This window comes from Muntiacus reevesi, chromosome 22, assembly GCF_963930625.1.
Source record: "Muntiacus reevesi chromosome 22, mMunRee1.1, whole genome shotgun sequence".
NCBI lineage: Eukaryota > Metazoa > Chordata > Mammalia > Artiodactyla > Cervidae > Muntiacus > Muntiacus reevesi.
In genome coordinates this window covers 48,447,160-48,466,448 of record NC_089270.1, presented here as the reverse complement: position 1 = coordinate 48,466,448, position 19,289 = coordinate 48,447,160, and the positions used below count along the sequence as shown (strand labels likewise).

Sequence of the window (19,289 nt, the reverse complement as noted above, 5' to 3'; positions counted from 1 at the left end):
TGGGTTTCTCTGCCTGGGTAGGGGGAGGGGTGGTTGATGCAAGAATTCAGGAAGCAGGTGGGCTTAATCTTTGAGGGAAGGGAGAGCAGGGGTGAGAGAGAGAGAGACTGAAAACAGGCAACGCTAAGAACTGGGATGAACCTAAAAAACCTCCAGTGCATTACCTCTATTACTGCTGTTTGCCTTAGTATCCTTTCTCTTAACTGTCTTAAATTGTTTTTACAGTAAATTGGTTGTTCTTTTTAGGTTTGGTATGTTGCCGAAATAAAAAAATAATTGTTTTAAAAGTAAGAATTAAATCACTTCAACCACATCCTCTCACAACTTTTAGATAAATTCTGCATCATCTTTGCACTCTTCCACAAAAATAAAAGGAAAAGGAACAACCCAAATTAGACACAATGACTGAAGGCAGCAGAATAATCTCTGTACTTTCTGGGAAGAGGTCAAGGTGATCAGAAAAGGTCCTCATTTGAAAAACAGGAGAGGAACTGGCCCTCAGGCAGGGGATCTATTTCAAGGTTCTAAGCAGCTGCAAAAAAAGCAGATGAATTAGATGGGCAGAAAGTTCTGTAGCTCAGTGTACCATGTTTTGTCAAATATACTGAAATTTAATTTTGATTTAGATGAGTGTTTAAGAGCAGTGCATTTTTATAAACATGAACAGCCTTTGAAAGTTCATGAAAACTATTAACATCATGCTTCTTTCCATCAGCATAGTTATTAAATCCATTGTGGAAAATACACACTTGTTTACTTAATATCCATAAAGTAAAAGCTGACCTGGGCTTAAATCTTACTTTTCCAACTTTGGTATAAATGAAGTGCAAATCGTTATACTTGTCATTTTTCTAGAGAGGCCTTCCCAAATTTTAATTGCATTTGCCATTTTAGCTTCTTAAATTTAGTCCCCAGTATTTTACCGGAAAATGCACTGTCACTCCCTTCCCCAACTATAGCCTCACACTCTTCTTGAATGAATGGTTAAACAGATTAGAAAAGCAACAGCATTTTTAATAGTAAAGTGTGTGTGTGTAGTGTGTGTACGTGTGTATTCAACAATACGCAGGCTTTCATATATGAATGAGGGAATGGTTCAACAGATTAGAAAAGCAAACAGAATTCTCTAACAGTAAAGTGTGTGAGGGTGTGCTCACCAATATATAGGCTTTCTCAGAAGAGGAGGAAAAGAAAAATATATTGAGGTGGGGTGGGGAAAACGGCTTTCTTTTGCTACACTGATTCACGTTTCAAAAGCTTAAGCAAGTGTGTTATGGGTCTCATTTGTTGTCAGAGGCTGCAGAGAGCAGTGTCTCGCTGCTTTTGAAATATCTGGCTGTAATCTAGTCCAATGTCCAGGGACAGTCATTTTCCCTCATTGCTGCCAATATTTGTTCACAGGTAGCCAGCCTCCCTTTCAAGCACCTCATTCAAGGTTGGGTGTGGTTTCTAATCACAGCTCTCCAGGAGAGGAGGAATAAGAAAAGCAAAAGGACTGTTTAACATGATAAAGGAGGTGGGATGGGGGAGGAGCAGATAAGAGAAGTGTTGGAAATTTAGTTAATTACAGGAGGTATATCCAGTTTAGTACTTAAATGTAAAAAGGAGACCCCTTCAGCTCTATCACTAAGTACTTTCAGAAGAAGGAAGTGGGCTCATTTTTACCAAAATATAACACAAGTTTTTTTTTTTTTTTTTTTTTTTTAAGTAAGATCACTAGAGTCTATTAAGAACCACCCACTCCTCCAGCACAAAGCTGCCATCTTAACAGTCTGGAATTGAAGTTCAACCAATCGCCATCCCTTAGGTTAGCACTATTCCAAACATTTATTCTGGACACTTACAATGCTACCTCTAAGTCATTCAAGCAAAGCTTGCACCGTTAAGAATGAGAATGATTACAAGGACTACAGAAAAGAAACTCAAGCTTGCTAAACAAAGCTAGGACACACACAGAAACTCTCAACACTTCCTAACCTTGTCACTTTCCGGAGGCGTAAACCCATTATGCTCCCCCTCCTCAGTGTGACTTAGGGTGTCCCCAAAGTTAGGGAAAGGGCCAAGCAGCTCATCTTAAAGCATCTGGGACACTTTAAGCAGTGGAAGGAGAAGTAAGCTGGAGAAGCCCACGGGAAACTTCCTGCTCACAGCAACCTAAACTTTCACTGTTCACATTATTTTTAAAGACGCAAGTATAAGAAATACATTTTCCCAATTGAGACCACACAGTTCACAGAACCCTGAACCAAGTGGGCCTTCATTATAATGCCAACCTCAGGATTGTAACCCCCCCAAAGCAAAGGTAAATTTTGTTGCCAAAATGCAACAAAGTTAAAAATTAAGAAAACGACATATAAATTAAAAACATGGTTCCCCTCAAAAAGGCAGGAAGATAGAGCAGACGTCAGCTGAGCCCCTCTGAGAAGTCCTGGGACAGGTGCCCCCTGGAAACAGCCCCTGCCCCTCCTCTCCAAGTTGCCCCAAGAGGGGGCGTCAGCACCATTAAGGTAAAACGGAAGTGACCTTGGCAAAGCTACCAAAGGAAAACAACCTAGCTCCCTCAACTCCCGCCCAGCTCCTGGTCCCTTGGCCGCCTCCTCCTACACGTGCGGCAGGGACACCTGCTTGTGGTAGGCGGCGGCGGCGGCTGGGCTGGGGGCCCGGTCCTGCCCGTGAGCGCAGCGCTTGCCTCGGCGCAGTCCCCCGCGGCCGCGGCCGTGGCGCCGCCACTCTTGTGGCCCCGCCGCGGACGGCAGCAGCAGCGGCTGGTGAAGCGTCGCCACGACTCCAGTCTTGCCGGACCAAATCCAGATGCCCGATGTGATGCCCACCACGAGGCACATAAAATACTTGAGCATGAGCACCCAGCACTCGGGCTTGGCGCACTGCTGGCCGGAGTCCGGGCCGGGCACGCGCACGTGAGCTCGGCCTCCCAGCTCTCGCGATAGTGCTGTTCCTACAGGCAGCAGGCCACCACGACGCTGGCCGGCACCGTGTAGAGCAGCGTGAAGATCCCGATGCAGATCATGAGCTTCTCCAGCTTGTCCGTCTTGCCGCCGCCCTGCTTGATGACGCTGCGGATGCGGAAGAGCGACACGAAGCCCGCCAGGAGGAAGAGCGTCCCCACCAGCAGGTAGAGCACCAGCGGGCCCAGCACGAAGCCGCGCAGCAAGTTCAGGTTCTGGTTCCCCACGTAGCAGATGCCGGCCACCGGGTCCCCGTCCACGGAGCTCAGGGCCAGCGCGGTGATGGACTTAATGCTGGGGATGAGCCACGCGGCCAGGTGGAAGTACTGCGCGTAGCCCGCGATGGCCTTGTTGCCCCACTTCATGCCGGCCGCCAAGAACCAGGTGAGTGACAGGATGACCCACCAGATGGAGCTGGCCATGCCGAAGAAGTAGACCAGCAGGAAGACGACAGTGCACAGCGCAGGCCCCGTTGTCTCGTAGTGAATGTGGCTGTGCTCGCGGCTGCAGGAGAGGCTGGCATGGCCCACCACCAGGCGCACCAGGAAGCCCCGCGACACGGAAAGGTAGCAGGCTGACAGGAAAATGATGGGGCCCTCCGGGTAGCGGAAGCGTTCCATGTCTATGAGGAAGGTGGTCGCTGTGGTGGAGGTGGAGATGAAGCACAGCACAGACCACAGGCCGACCCAGAAGGTGGCGAACGTGCGCTCCTCGGCGCTGAAGGACGGCTGGTAGCAGAGCGCCGCGCAGTTGGGTACCTGGCCCGTCCGCACCTTATTGTAAAGAGGGTGTGACTCCTTCAGAATGGGCACGAAGGGCTCGCTGCACATGAACACCGACGGCCCCCGGCGGCGCAGTCGCTCCCTGAGGCCGGCGACCCCGGCAGGTTGGAGAGGGTGGGCTTGACCGGGAAGGGCCTGGGGGGAGCCGTGGTGGCCTCGCTGCGGTTGTAATCCATGCACAGGACCTCGGCGTCGCGACCCAGCACTGGGAGGCGGTCGCAGCTCATGAGTTCTGGTCAGGCAAAGCCGTACTGGCGCATGAGTGGCGAGCAGCTGGCCTTGGCGGCTACCACATCGAGCGGCAGGGCGGCAGCGGCTTGTGGTAGTCTGGCAGGCAGATGGGCGTGTACATGGAGCACAGGAAAAACGCAGGTCCGGAGAGCAGTAGATCTCCACCAGCGGCCAAAACTGGTGCACCTCCAGGCCCGCCTCGTCCTGCGTGTCGTGGTTGAACTGGTTGGGCATGTGCATCAGGTTGTAGCCGATGCCGTGGCACATGGGCACTGTGATCTCCTGGCACGCTGGGGCCTTGGAGGCGGTGGCCGCCCGGCCCACCAGCTGCGCCAGGAAGAGCAGCAGCAGCAGCAAAAGCGGCGCGGACGGGTCAGGCCGAGCCATAGCCCCCTCCCTCCCCGCGTCTCCCGCAGCCCGCTTGGGGCCAGCTCAGGCAGGAGGAAACCGGGATCGGAGCTTCCCTCTCCGCGGACTTGTGTGGCGCCGGGGCTGGCAACCTGTTGGTTTCTTTTTCAAGAAATCCGTCCAAAGACCAACTGTTTCGGGAGGACGCTACCTCCGCAGGGAGCGCTCAGCTCTTCGCTGGACAGGGCTGGAGAGGGACGGTTAGGCTCCGATTCTGGGGAAAGTACTCTTAAAAAAAAAAAAAAAGTGGGGAAGAAGAAAAATGGCAACCACTCCCAATTAGAGGGGCGTCAATGGTACAATCCCGCAAGCGGTCTCCAAATCTCTAAGTTAACCTCTCTCCCTTCCCTCCCCTTCACCTCCTGGAACACAACTACAGACTCCCCGTCCCTCACCCTTCCTCCCTTTTCCCTGGGCCTGCCGAGGTCATAGCGCTCAGCCCCCCAGGAAAAGGGCTGAGGGGTAGGGAAAAGAATGAGGAGAAGGGGAAGGCGGGGGCTCTCACCTCCTAGAATCCGGAGAGAAGCAGATAGTCCGTAGCCAGCCTGGGTCCCCCGTCTCTGGGACACTCCCCGTTTCTCAGAGACGGACTGGCATCGGGCAAGTTTGGCGAGAGGCTGGGTATCCGAGGCAGCAGCACATGGCAGCAGGTGGGGGCGTCTCAGAGAGGGGGTCGCCCCCTGAACGAGGTCGCCGCAGACCGGTCACTCGCCCTCTCCTCCTCCGGGGTTCCCCGCCTGATCCGGGCGGGGGCAGGGCGGGGACAGGCCGTGTGTTCCACCAGGGTCTGAGAGCTGGACAGAGGGGCGAGTGCGTCTGGTGCACCTGGGCGAGAGGAAGGCGACTGGCGGATCCCGCCGCCTCACAGCACCGCGAGCAGCCAGCGCTGGCCCTGCCGGAACTGCACGGTGCGCGCCCGCCGCCGCGTCCAGCCCGCCTGCCGCTGGCCTCCTCCCCTGCAGGGGGCTCCGCGCTCCAAGCGGACTCCTGGGGGCGGTGGCGGTGCTCCCGGGACGCGCCGGGCTCGGCTCCTCCCCCGCACTCTAACACCCTTTCGCCCACCTCCGCCCGGTATTGAACTGCACGCGGCGGCGGCAGCGGTGGCCACAGCAGAGTCACGGTCGCGGTCGGACTGGCCTCTCCCGCCCCGCCCGGGTCACCTGCTTCTAATGCCCGCCGGGAGACTCCGCCCTGGCCCCGCCCCTTCGCGCTGGGGCTCGGTTGGTGGGCCGCCCCGCCACACTCTCCGTGCATCCCCGCCCACTGCCCCGCCGGTTCGGCCTCGCCCCAGGAGCCCTCGGGTCCAGCCCTGAGCGGGTAGCCGAGGAGCGCTGGCCAGTCGCCGGCCGGGAAGCTATGGGGGGGCGGGGGGGGGCGGGGCGAATGCTAATCACGCCTTCTTGAGACCCTGAGCGGGAAACCCTAGAAGTCCCTCCAGAGTTCTCTGCTGATTCCCGCTTATGCGGGGCTCACTTTCCCGTAATGTTCTAGCTTATGAACGCTTGCTTCCAGGGCACCTACCAGATCTCTTCTCAGCAGTTAAGTATCCTTACAGTCCAGCGCTTGTTTAAAAGACTGCTCAAAGAATCACTCTTAACCGTGGCACCTGTCTCCACTCTGCAGCCACCCTCACACCCGGTGAGCTCAGATTTAGAGAGGAACAAACACTTACCAAGTCCTAACTGTGTCGGACAGCGCGTTCGTCATTCACATCTTAATACAGGATGTCTCAGATCTTTAAAATAATTCTATGAATCAGACACTCCTTACAGGTGAAGAAACAGTTTAGAAACTTGACCAAGGCAACCGAGCTAATGTTAATGCCCCCCAAGAAAACCACAACGTAGATAATCTTGTTCAGCACGGTATTCCGAGCGCCTGGCGCAGAGTAGGCGCTCAAATGGGAAACCCGGGATTCCAATCGAGAAACCCGGGATTCGAATCGAGATAGTTGGGCCGCGACATCCACAATTTCTACCACCTCTTTCCCCTCCCCCCCCCCCGCCTCATATTCTACTGGTTATCTCCCAGGCTTTAACCTTTACTTTTGCATTTCGTAACAAAATCTTACTGTTGCAACAAGAAAGTGATTTTCTTTCCGTCTTTGGAAGACTCCAAACATGCTAGTCCTTTATCAGTTTATCGGGTTAAAAATCCAGGCAGTTCCGAAGCTGCCTGCAGAGAAAAGCAACACTGGCTCCGGCGGTGTAATGCACGGGGCTGTACCCCCTACCCCTACCCCGCCAGCCCCGGTCGCTCCCGAGGCCTACACCGCTGGCCGCCAGGGATCCGGGGCACACGGAGCAGCGGGAGCCCACGGGAAGACCTGCTGGGAGCCCCAACCACTGGGACGCACTGTGGCGCTCTCCAGATGGGTTGTTATGCTGCAAGTTTTAAATGTCCTGAAAATGCCTCTTTTCTACGTGTTCTAATTAGGCTGGAAGACTGAGGTGTTTGGCATTCTTGAAATTCATTCACACGCTTACAAAGAGGGTTTGAATTGTTTCCCTTTCCCCAGCCCCTTCCTTCTACTGGGAAGAAGGTTGAAAAAAGGGCAGGAGGGCCTGAGTTCTCAAAATACTTAGGACTGGACTAAAGGACCGAGACACACCGCGGCTATTGTCATTCTTGTGTCCTGTATCCCACTTACATAGACTGGGAAACTAAATTGCAGAACAGTCCTCTCCTCCCTGCTTATCAACAAGACTTGTAATGAAGAATATGTGTGTTAATTCCAGCCTCAAAGTTAAATATCAATCGCTTCACAAACATCAAAACTATTAATAAATATGTTTAAAATGTATACTACTTATATTCATTCCCTGTGATTGTACCTGTGCTTATATATTTTGTTTGTTTGTTTGTTTTGGGGAACTACTTGGCAGTCAGTGTCGGCAAACATCCCAGGGGTGAAAGCAGTGGGAGTTTTCAGCTATGGAATAGCAATCCAAAAGAGAGGGAAACCCTCAGTGGAAAGTATGCACAGATTGTGAACATGCCAAGAGAGGCTGCCTCGTTCTGTGGCCTTTATGCAAAGTGTGTATTATTGGGGATGGACAAGTGTTGGCTAATGATAAAAATTATTTGAAGTTGGAGAATGTTAATCACTCATGCTGGAATTTAGCCAGAATACATGTGTTATTTCACTTGGTTCTGACTCAAAGGATGTTATCTCCTGGTCTGTAAGCTTTTCCCTTTTCAGTCAACAGGGTGTTATTTTTGCTTGGAGATCTCTAATAAGAGTATTATAATAGTAATAACAGTGGGAAAATTTGGCCAAAAGAAAGTTATTTTGCATTGTATAGCTTTTCATGTCATTTGAATTTTTGCTTTTTCACCTATATTACCTCACTTTAAAGGCAGTTTAAAATATGCTGTTTAACATGAGTTATGTGCTACATAATTCATTTCAGTTAGCTCATTTAATCCTCACAACAATCTGATAGAATTGGCACCATAATGACTTGCTTGAAATTACATATTTAGTCCATGGAAAGGGCAGAAATCTTGATTTTTCTCCTGAGTAATAGTTACTGTTTAACAAAACTGGAAAACACATCTTTATTTTTAAAGATGCAATTTTTAAGCAACTAGAACATTGCTATGCCTTTTCACCTATTAATTCACTTATCTGTCTTCCATCTAACCATCCATTCATCTATCCATCCATCCAAAAGCATCAAATTTCTGAGTTGAAGACACTACTGCTATATTAAGCATGTTACTCCAAAGTGAAATTTATGAGATTCAACTTAAATTATTGTCCCAGGTGTACTTATTAATTGATGAAAATACGGAGGGTCATGCTTAACATTCCATCTAGTAAGCTAAACATTCCATCTAGTAACACTCCAAAAGTTTTGAAGTTATCAGTGTTGGATTTTGTATTCAGGGAATAGTTACTGCATTTCTAATCTTAAGACTTTTGTTGATTATAACTGTGTAATTATTCTGGGGAGACACTTGAGAGTTTAGTGCTATAGGGATGACTGGACGATTAGCCTCTGTTACTCTTCAATATCTTGATAACCCAGTGTGGAACAGTATGCTGCCCATAGATGCCTTCCATAAATATTTGTGAAATAAATGGATGAGTGAATGGCAACTGAGAGTAACTTTTTTAACTTTAGCAAGTGGTATTGAATCCGTGAATAAAGCTTATATTATGCGCTGTCTCTGAGGTTGACCAGGCCCTGTGAATGCAACATGCGTCCAGACCGTGGCTCTCCCTCTACTAGCTGTGCCACCTTGGACAAGTCGCCTAACAGCACCAGATCCTCTTTCTTCATCTGTAAAGTGGAGTCACAGATAGTTATTTACCTTGTAGAGCTGTAGAGAGGAGTAAATGCATTTACGTAGTAAAGGGTTAGAACCATGCCTTGCACCTTGTAACGAACGCTATGTAATTCTATTATTAGTTTCTACTGGCTTTATTGTATTTTTCTGTTTCTCCACTCTTCTTTGGGCTTCCCAGGTGGTGCTAGTGGTAAAGAACCCACCTGCCAATGCAGGAGACATAAGAGACGTGGGTTCGATCCCTGGGTCTGGAAGATCCCCTGGAGGAGGGCATGGCAACCCACTCCAGTATTCTTGCCTAGAGAATCCCATGGACAGAGGAGCCTAGCAGGCTCACAGAGCCACAAAGAGTCAGACATGACTGAAGTGAATTAGCACAGTACTCTTCTTTATTTTCTTTTTTGTGTCACTTTAAAAATGGGAAAAAAAGTTGCAGTTTTTAGATGTATAGGCATACCTCAGAGATTTTATGGGTTTGATTCCAGACTACTGCAATAAAACAAATATCACAATAAACTGAATCACACAAATTCTTTGCTTTTCCAATAGTGTCTAAACTGATGTTTATACTATTCTCCAGTCTCTTAAGTGTGCAATAGCATTATGTCTAAAAAATGCACATACCTTAATTAAAAAATATTTTCTCTCTAAATAATACTAGTAATCATCTGACAACTCAGGGTTTTCACAAACCTTCAGTTTGTAAGAAAAGCAATATCTGCGAAGCACAGTAAAATGAGGTAGGCTTGTACTTTATGTCCAAGCACACTTCCAGCTGTCACCAACTGTCTCTAGTATTTAGATATTAGCTAGATTTTATGCCAAAGCAGGGATCATTTCACTTGCTCTGGATCAAAGTACAAAGTACATTCACCTGACATCAGCAATCAGCCCAAAAGTGTGCAAGCTTACACAGAGCTGGCACAGAACAAATACCTATAAGCCAACTGGGTATTTCCAGACTAGTTTTTTTCATGTCCTAGAGCATTTTTAATCACTCCTCTTCTCATGAGACACCTCTAAAGGAGAAACCATGACACTAACCAAAGGATTAACATGAGTCATTTATCCAAGTTCATAATAAGAATGCCTTGTTCACATTGTAAGTGGAATCATGTAACTATAATCTTTAGTCCTCTTCCCTCTGCCACTGTAGTGGAGATTATAGAAAAGTAAGAGCTGCTTTCCTCTTTCCCAGAGGCAATAGACGTACTAATCTTTTCCCCACTGAGCAGTGGCTCTCAGGTGCATTACAAGCACGTAGGGAGCCTTAAGAAATACTGATGCTTGGGCCCTATTGAATCAGAGTCTCTGGCTGAGGGACCCACACGTTGTTTCTTGCTTTTGTTTTGTTTATTTTTGTTGTGTTCTAACTCTCAAGTGATCCTGAACTTCAGGTAGGGTTGAGAACCACTGACACAAATGGTTTTTGTTTTTTCTCAGCACAGCCCCAGTCTTGTGCCTAAATGGATCTTCTGCAAAAAAGGGTTAATCACAACAGAATACAAAATGGAACATCTCGGGAGAGGATATAGAAAAGCGTATTCTAGTCTGATTGTGTGTGTGTCTGTTTGGGCTGAAGGAAAATATATGTATGCAAAGTAAAAAAATATGTAACAGAATTTTATAGTGATGGCACAGTCAAGAACAGTGGTGACCATAATAAAAGCCACTGATGGATGGGTACTGGACATTTCCAATGTTTCACACACTTTGCTAAGCACTTTACATATATAATCTCTTCTACTCCAAGAATCCTGTGAGGTTGATATTATCAACCTCATTTTATAGATGAAGAATCTGAGGTCCAGACAGGTTAATAACTTGCTACACAGGGACACATACCTTCCAACTTGGGTTTTGCTCACTCCAAAGCCTATGCCGCTAATTGCAGGCCCTGTTGTAGGCCCAGCAGTAGAAGGTCCTGAGAACCACCAGATCATAGTTCTTGAGATAAGCAGCTTCCCTTGCTCCTTATCATCCTTTTCCTGGGCACCAGGTTGGATCTTCAATTCTGGTGTGACTTCTTGTGTAGTGGGCTAAAGTATGGAATTGCTGAGGGCTCTGGATTCCTCTAGAATTGCAGTTGTAGTCTAGAATGAACTTGTCCTTTGGACTTTGCAGAACAGGCATGAGATGGGCATAATCTAAACCTTTGTCTAGATTTCAGGACCTTCCTAGTATCTTGGCAGAGGAAGTTTCAGTTCAGTAAATATTGACACTGCACGTGCTGTGAGCCAAGCACTGGTGTTGGGGTACAAAGGTGAAGAGGCATGGCTCAGCAGGAAGAGCATGGAAGGAGGACAGAGGGGGCATCTGGCCCAATCTGGTGTCTAGCAGGCTAAACGTGAATTAGGTGATCTATGAGTCAGGGTTTAGCACAGGAAACAGAAAGCACTCTAGGTATTTCAAATAGAGAAAGATTTAACACTGAGAATCAAGCAGAGGCTTACAAAATTGATGGGCTGGGGGCCAGAAGTCAGGGGGCTACTCCTGGGCTATTGAGTTCAAGGGCCCACCACAGTAGCTGTGTTCCAGAAGTCGGGATGGTGCTTCTGCAGCAACAGCTCTTCACACCCATGAAACTGGTGACTAGACCCCAAAACAGGACATGGAGTCCAACAGCATTAAATGCCTCTTAGGATTATTGCTGAAACCTTGCTTGCCAGCAGCACCAGCAGCAGAATGATACCTTCTTCTTGCATCTGTCTCCAAATCTCCCACAAGTGTACCTCATTGACTGAACTTACTTCAGAGCCAGATCCTAGCTGCAAGGGAGTCTGCAAGAAGTAGTTTCGCAATTCCCAATCTCTTTAAGTAAATTGCTAGAAGGATAGAATGGAGGCTACCCACTCCAGTGTTCTTGTCTGGAGAACCCCAGGGATGGGGGAGCCTGGTGGGCTGACATTTATGGAGTCGCACAGAGTCAGACACGACTGAAGGGACTTAGCAGCAGAATGGAGGCTAGAAAGGCAATCCCCAGTATCTACTACAGGTGAGGCAACTGGAAGGACTTCCTAGACAGAAAAATTGGTACAAATAAAAGGCACAAGGCCATGAAAGTGTATGATATAAGTGGTGAGCAGCTGGGCATGGCTAGGCCATCAGAAGCATCTGAATCAAGGTTTTTACCTGAAAGTGCACTCATGTATAATCAACGTATTTTTGACTAATTCCACTTATATATACACTCTACACATAACACTCTTTCCTTTTGATACAGCACTTGATTTATTCAACTAGTTACTTATACGGAAGGAGAAAGGAAAGGAGCAAAAAGCATGAAAAAGAATAAATAGAAACGTTAGATAATATCTGTCTACAAAGAAAACAAAACCTTAACCTTCTCCAAGGCGAAAGTTTTGGGAACTTCCATGTACGGTTGATTATATGCTAAAGAGTCACCTCTCTTTTCTTCTTCTAACTAAACCCCAATGGTTTGTTTCGTTCTTTTGGGGTGTCCACCCTTTACTGAACAGCCCTGTGTTTTAGGATAAGCAGGAACTTCCAGCACACCCCTAGGAGTAACGTGTGACTAGTCCATTTGCTCATGTTGCTCCCCTTTTTCTTATCAGTATTTGGGTGACATGTGTGCATGGGACACAATTGTGGCCAATAAAGCATGCCATGGGGGCCAGTGTGAGGTAATCTGTCAGGGGATTAAGGGAAAGATTTATTCCAAAGAAGAAACAGTCTTCTCCCCTGCTGGGTATTGTTTTGTCCGCCTGTGATGTCTACCACTGTAGGTGCCAGCTTGCAGCCGTGAAAGTACCAAGCTGACCCCATGAGGAAGGATGGCATTGAGGCTGCCTGGACCGCAGGCCTCCAGACTTCTTGTTATGTGACACAATACACTACTTATTTCTTAATCCATCTGAGTTCCTCTTTCCCTTCTCTTTCAACCAAGAACATTGTAACTACTATATGAAATCTGTATATTTAGGATGAGGATCTGCCCACTTAAACTGGGCTAATGGAAGACTCTGGAGGAGATTTAAAGACAAAAATTTATTCCTCTCCTTTTACCAGAAAAATTGTATCTATCCTTCAAAAGCATTCAAGACCCACTTAAATGCCATTTCCATCAAGCTGAGTTCTTTGTTGTTGCCTTTACTTCCTCAGTCCTTCTACTGCTTCTCTATTACAGCACTTACTCTTTCAACAAATATTTATTGAGCACCTATTTGTTGCTTGGTAATGTTTTAGGTACAGGGGTTATGGTAGGGAACTAAATGCATGGAGATTCCAATCTAGTGGAAGACAGAAAATGAATGAAAAAATTTAAATGTGATGACTCTTATAAAAGGGACCAAAAAAGAAAAAAAAAAAAAAGGAGTCTTATAAAAGAGGGGAAATAACTACCTTGATATTTATTTTATTGTGCTGTGATTATCTCTTTATACGTCAGTTTTTCCCACTAGATTTTGTGTTCTTGCAACCTCATATCACCCAATCATTCCTTGGGAGACTGCATTTTCTAAAGATGACTGCAAAAACGTCTCCCATCCTACATATTTTTCTGCAGTTCCCCATAAGGGAGGGATGTAAAAGGTCCTAAGTCTCCTCCTTTTGAATCTCAATGGACTTGTGATGGCTTTGACTTACAGACTATGTTGGAAGTAATGCAATGGGGTTTTCACAGATAGGTAATAAAAGGCCATGTAGCTTCTACCTGGTTCCCTAGGGGCACCTGGTTTTTGGAAGTGCCTTTGATTGGGACACCCACTTGACACCTGCATAAGATGTGGCTCCAGTTGACAGTCCCAGTCGAGTGAGCTTTCAAGTCATTCCAGGTTAGGTGTCTGATATATGAGTAAAGAAGCTTCCAGATGATTCCAGCCTCCAGCCTCAAGTCACCCCCAGCTGTTCAAATCTTCCCAACTGAGGCCACAGATATCATCCATCCCTACTGTGCCCTCTGCAAATTCCTGACCCACAGTATCCAGGCACATAATAAAATGCCTGTTGTTTTACACCACTATTTTGGAGTGGTGTTACTTGGCAGCGATGCCTGGAATCCCCCCAATTCTGCCCTTGTGTGAAATCTTACTTGAGTAGATAACTTTTTTCTTTTCACCTAACCCAGTTGGTGATCAGCTTCTGCACTGAAGCTTGAGAACTTTCATCCATCTTACTTTCATCCTATTGTGTGTGGCTGTTGATGATATGCATGTGAAATGCCTAATCTTTTAAAACACAAATCTTCACCATTGATCTTAATATCCTGCTGCAGTGAGTTCCCCAGGTCACTTGTGTATAGTGGGAAAAACGTACCTCCTTTTATCCATTTTAAACATACTTCCTTTTCATCTCATCTTGTCCTCTTGTTCTTCCCCAAGTACAACGATTTCCATTTTGTGGGTGCCTAGACACAGAGAACTGAGTTGAGGTTAATTCTTTCTCTGGTCAACCAGAAGGCCTTGGGTGTGCCGTGATGGAGAGCAGTGGATTTTAGCTAGTGACTGCTCTCCATCACGGCACACCCAAGGCCTTCTGGTTGACCAGAGAAAGAATTAACCTCAACTCAGTTCTCTGTGTCTAGGCACCCACAAAATGGAAATCGTTGTAAATTTTTAAAAAGTTCTTGCATATAATGCTGATGATAAGGAAGGAGACATGAGTAATCATACATGAGGTGTCTTATTAAGGAAAGTGTGGGAGGATTCTTCTTTAGAATATTTTCAAAAAGTTCTTCTAAACACTAGCTATATATTATTTAATTACTTTCACTGCTGTTATTCTCCTACTTGTTACCTGAAGTTTTGTCTAAATCTTTATCCTCCATGAATTACAAAGACCTCAGGGGTTTTGTTGTTTTGTTTTTAACATTGCAAAGAGGTTTCTGATGAGTAGGACCTTGTCATGCTACTTGTTGCTACTGATAGAGTTTGTTAATCCAACAATGAAAGCAATCTGTTCTCCCAATGCATGGTACATCTTCAATAGTAGAAATTCTCTAATAAATTTTAAAATCAGAGATGAGAAGGCTTTCCCCCACCTGGGGTTGGAAAGTGAAAATTCAATAAGACAAAACAGAAGGCAGAGGGATTCCCCTGGTGGTCCAGTGGTTAAGATGTCATGCTCCCAATGTGGGGGCATGGGTTCAATCATTGGTTGGGGAAGTAAGACCCTGCATGCTGTATGTGTGGCCAAAAAACAAACAACAACAACAAAACCAACCGGATGCAGAGTTTAAGGAGTGGGTTTGAGTCCATGAAGTTCTAAGAATCACAGCTGTTGAAGAAATGTTAAGGAGACCAGAAAATAAGCAAAATGAGTCTAGGCTGAGTGAGACTGAATGCTTTCAGTAAAACCACATGGTAACAGCTTTTTCCTTCTACACAGAGAAAAAGGGGCTTCGCTGGTGGCTCAGACTGTAAAGAATCTACCTGCAACGCAGGAGACTCAGGTTCAGTCCCTGGGTTGGGATCATCCTCTGGAGGAGGGCATGGCAACCCAATCCAGTATTCTTGCCTGGAGAATTCCATGGACAGAGGAACCTAGTAGTTTACAGTCCATGGGGTCACAAAGAGTTGGACATGACTGAACAATTAAGACTTTCACTTTCATGGAGCAAAAGGATTGGGGAGAGATTTCAGATTTCTTGAGATTCACTTGAATGGTTCCTGCTGCATTGCTCACTGGGACAATATTCTTTTTCTTCCCCAAGGTGGCCATGCAGAGGCAGTTCACCCCATCCATTCATTCTCATTCCTTAGCATGGAGTTGTCCCCATGCAGATATCCAGTCACATCCTACCCTCACCTTCTCCCACAGAGTTCAAAAGTCTGTTCTGTACTTCTGTGTCTCTTTTCTCTGTCAGTTTTATCTTGCTGCTCTCCCTGGGTGTCTGAAGGAAGGCTCCCTGCGGCCCCTGGACTTGAAGTGGCCTGTCCAGGCTACCCTGGTTAGCAGTGGCCAGGACTGCAATCCAAAGAACCTGAGTTTACTTTCCAAGCTCTGCTGATTTTTTTTTTTTTTTTTTTTGAAACGAAAATCTAAGTCCACGTCTAAGTCCATTGCTCCCTGGGGGCTGTCATCAGAGGGGCCTCAGCCTTTGTGCAGGAGTTGCAGTGGGCGTTAGCATCAGGCCCTTGCCTTCTCTCCTGCTCCTGCCTTTCTTATAGGTGCCAAACCATCTCCCTCCCAAGGCCAAGCCTTCAGGAGGGAGGAGGGGAAAGCAAGGGTAAGTCATTTTGACAAAATAAGAGCTAAGAGATCCAGGAGAAATTACTGTGACCAGAGCCACAGCCTGGGCCAGGTGTGGGAACCTGTAAAATCCTAAGGCTCACATCCACCTCTCTTCTTCCCACCCCACTGCCCCAAGTTCTATTTACTTTGTGTAATTTTCTGCCCTGATGATGTTTAAGATCTTGCCAGAGGCAGGAATACAGAGGGGAACTATTCCTGCCTGTAAACAAAGGGAAAATTTTCAGGGAAGGGACTTAGAATTTTGAGACTTGTATTGGAATGAGCAGCAGGAAAATCTAGAGCTCAGCAAAGAATGATCCCAGTGCTTGGTCACTCAGGGGGACAACCAACCTGAATGACCTTAAAAATGTTGTTTCAGCTTCTTTTCTTCCCAACTTGAAGTCACAAAAAGGATAGTTTGTTCATTTATTCAGTAGTCCAAGGAGGGACTTTCCTGGCAGTCCAGTGGTTAAAATTCCACACTTCCAGTCCAGGGGGTGTGGGTTTGATCCCTGGTCAGGGAACTAAGATCCTGCATGTTGTGTGTGTGCCTGCTCAGTCACTCAGTTGTGTCCAATTCTTTGTGACCCTATGGACTTTAGCCCACCGGGCACCATTGTCCATGGAATTTTCCAGGCAAGAATACTGGAGTGGGTTGCCATTTCCTTCTACAGGGGATCTTCTTAATCCAGGAATCGAACCTGTGTCTCCAGCGTCTCCTGCATTGGCAGGCAGGTTCTTTATGGCTGATGCCCCTGGGAAGCCCCCGTGCTGTGGTCGGACCAAGAAAACAAAACAGAACAAAAAGCCACAACTCAAAGGACCCTCACTATTTCCAGGGAACTTGTGGAGATACGAAGTGCAAACACAGCTCTCCAGACATCTAGGAGATCTAAGTGCAGCAGGGAAAACCAAACCCAGGAGTAACCACAGGGCCTGGTAGATAGTGATCAATGACCCCCTGGGATCCTCTCATTGCCTGCCCCCGGTCCAGGGCTAAAGGCTCACCGGCACTGCTCCCCTGGACAAGCACTAAAGGGCATTCCCCATACCTTCCTCGATCGTCCACATAGCACACCACTCCCATCAGCACCAAGCTCATCCCACCAGAGAATTTAGATATTGGTCTGTGAAATCTGTGTTTGGATACCCTGCTCTGCTGGGTTGTGGAGGAAGGAAAAAGAGTTTCAGAAGACAGGAAATTGGTCCTGGTAAACTGTGAGCCGGAGACTGCGCAGAGCTAGACTCATCCTTCCTTCTTTCTCCCCTAGCCACATACAGAAAGTCGTGATGAACAATACCTATTCCTCATGGATGCTCACCAGTGGGGATGCTGACCATGTTTTCCCACCTCAAAGGGCAAGAGGTCTGATAATGACCCCATCCTTGCTGCATTCTTGGTGTGTCTACCTGAAAAGGTCTGCTCCTACCTTCCATCTCTAGCATTTTTGCTCCTCTTTTCCAGATGAGAAACCCAGGACCGTGAGTAATTGCTTTTGTTTTTTAAGCTCGACTGCAGCATGTGGAATCTTTGTTCCCAGACCAAGGATCAAAACTGCACCCCCTAGAGTGGAAGCTCAGAGTCTTAATGACTGGGCCACCAGGGAAGTCCCCCTGAGTTACTGATTTCCCCAAAGACGAAGAGCCAGTTTGGGGCTGAAATCAGAGGCCTCCCAAGTCACCCTCTATGCTATCTTCTGCCTTACAATGCCACATCCTCCTCATTCCAGATTTACTTTTTTCTCCCCAACTCTCTTTGCCTCCATTTCATCCTGACAGTGGCTCGTGAGGCCCTGAGTAGGAATGCATAAAACAGTCAACTTGAATCCAGCAATCCCACTCCTAGACATTTGCCTAAGAGAGAGAAAACATATGCCTTCAAAACGGCTTGGACATAAATTTTTTTTTTTGCATCTTTATTCAAAATAATAAAAAACTAAATACAACACAGGTATCCATTGCCAGATGGCTACATAAACTGTGGTTTATGTCACGGAATATTACTCACCAATACAATGTGGTTTAGTCGCTAAGTTGTGTCCAACCCCTTGTGACCCCATGGATTATAACTCGCCAGGCTTTTCTGTTCATGGTGTTTTCTAGGCAAGGAGGAATCAACTACTGATAAATTTGACCACAAATGTATCAGTATGAATAATGAATCTCAGACATTATGATGAGTGGAAGAACTCAGATACAAGAGTTCATTCTGTATGGTTCTGTTTATATGAAGTTCTAGGTCAGGTAAAACTAGAAATCAGAGTAGTGTTTGCTTGCAGAGGCTGGAAGAATAGGGGGCTAGAAGGGGTAGAGAAGAAAAGGATTAACTGGGATGGGGCATGAGGGAACTTTTGGGGGTGTTAAAAGTGTTCAATATCTCGATGCAGCTGTGGATTCCATGGGTATATGCATTTGTTAGAACAGTCTGTGTATCTGTACACTTTTACGTTGTAAGTTATATCTAAATTTAAAAAGTAGAAAACGTAGTTCATGATTGTCACAAGACTTTATCCTGAAGTAATGAAGTAAGAAAAAGCTATTCTTATATCCGAATTTTGCACCTCTGAGCTAACCACTGTTTGCTGTTTCAGGCAGTAACCTTCCATGGACTCTTTCTAGGCATACACTTCCACATAAATGGGCTCACCCTATTCACAGGGCTGTACCCTGCGTCATGGCAATGTTTAGAACCAAAGGAAGGCATTTTGTGCCTTGAACACCAAGACAGAGATGGACATTTCTGAGTGTCAGCAAATTCCTATTTTCATGTTAAATATTCTTTCCACGTGAAAGTGCTTAGAAAGATTTTGTGGGCACCACTAAGGGGAAAAAGAACACTCTGATGATATGTTTTCTAATCAGTTTTTCTCTTAAGAGTGGTACACCTTTCCATTCCACCTCATCCCAGCCTCTGTCTTCTTGATAGCTAAGATCATGCTGTTTGATCCCTATGGCTTTTTTTTTCTTCCCATGTCAGCTGTGCAAAAAACATTGTCACTTTTTGTGGGTTCGAGACCTCCTGAGGTGCATAGAGAAAGTGCTGCTCTCCTAGAGGCTAGATCAGTGGTTCCCCAGGAATAAGGACACTTTCTTAAAGTCAAAACACCCCAAAGACCTTCCCTATAATACCTTGAATATCTTTTGAATGAAACAGTACATGGAAATTAAAAGCTACTTTAAATTAAATGTATCTCTAAAGAGATTAGTGTTTTATTAATTATGACAGAATCTACAAGCATTAAATAATTATTAGCAGCTACTATTTTTCTTTTTGACCACATCTCATGGCAGGTGGGATCCCCACTAAGAACTGAACCCATGCCGCTTGCACTGGAAGCGTGGTCTTAACCACTGGACCACCAGGGAAGTCCCTAGCAGCCACTATTTATTGTGTACTTGTTATGTGCCAGGTGTT

General features: G+C 46.5%; 1 pseudogene; it reads right to left on the bottom strand.

The window, feature by feature from the left end:
- Positions 1-2,600: 2,600 nt before the first annotated feature.
- Positions 2,601-5,154, bottom strand: LOC136152849 (frizzled-5-like; annotated as a pseudogene).
- Positions 5,155-19,289: the final 14,135 nt, after the last annotated feature.